Source organism: Mandrillus leucophaeus, unplaced genomic scaffold (genome assembly GCF_000951045.1).
Source record: "Mandrillus leucophaeus isolate KB7577 unplaced genomic scaffold, Mleu.le_1.0 Scaffold1464, whole genome shotgun sequence".
Taxonomy (NCBI): Eukaryota; Metazoa; Chordata; class Mammalia; order Primates; family Cercopithecidae; genus Mandrillus; species Mandrillus leucophaeus.
This window is the reverse complement of record NW_012101437.1, coordinates 41,775-42,121: the sequence shown is the minus strand read 5'-3', so window position 1 is coordinate 42,121 and position 347 is coordinate 41,775. Positions and strand designations below refer to the sequence as shown.

General features: G+C 69.7%; 1 protein-coding gene across 1 annotated transcript in view; it reads right to left on the bottom strand.

The window, feature by feature from the left end:
- The window catches only part of LOC105535470 (proline-rich protein 36-like), a 14,787-nt gene that overhangs the window by 3,662 nt on the left and 10,778 nt on the right, over nt 1-347 (bottom strand).

The following is a 347-nucleotide window of genomic DNA, read 5'->3' as shown; positions in this document are numbered from 1 at the left end:
GGAAAGGCCGTTCCCCGTGACGAATGAGCCGGGCCTAACGAGGCCACTGGGAGGCAGGAGCGGGGCCCGGCGGAGCTGCCGAAAGGCAGAAGGAGCTGTGGCCTGGGGAGGACGCAGTCAGGTGAGAGCTGGGCGTGGAGAGTCCGCTGGGAGGCAGAGGCTGGGCCTCTGCAGGCCTTCGTGAGGCAGGAGGCTGGTCCTGGCGAGGCCGACTGGAGGTCAAGTCCTGGGCCTGAGGAGGCCGCCCAGAGGCGTGAGCGGGGCAGGGCCTCAAGAGTCCAGTGGCAGGCAGGAGGAGCTCGGCCTGGAGAGGCTGGCCTGTGGAAGACTGGCAGCTGGAGAGGCCG